The following is a 372-nucleotide window of genomic DNA, read 5'->3' on the forward strand; positions in this document are numbered from 1 at the left end:
TATAATAATATATCTGTCAGTCATAGTTAAAATACATTGGTTTGATTCTCTGTAATCCAAATCCTCTGTAGGTGAGACTTTGTGTCTAATCAGTACTGATGATAGATGGCATAGCAGGGTATATGGAAAATAAGATGCAATCAAATTTTCTTGTGACGATAAAAATATTTCAAATGTAAGGAATAGAACTACCCCAAGCCCTAAATCACACCCAAATATATATATAATCATAAAATATCAGCATGTATAATAAACATTAATTATAGTTTGCATTTCTAATTGCATTTGTTATGCTACTATATAACAAGTTCATTTTGAAATAAAGAGAGAGAGAGAGACAGAAAATAGAATTCAGTGATGGGAGTGCAAATA

This window comes from Electrophorus electricus, chromosome 20 (genome assembly GCF_013358815.1).
Source record: "Electrophorus electricus isolate fEleEle1 chromosome 20, fEleEle1.pri, whole genome shotgun sequence".
NCBI classification, from domain to species: domain Eukaryota; kingdom Metazoa; phylum Chordata; class Actinopteri; order Gymnotiformes; family Gymnotidae; genus Electrophorus; species Electrophorus electricus.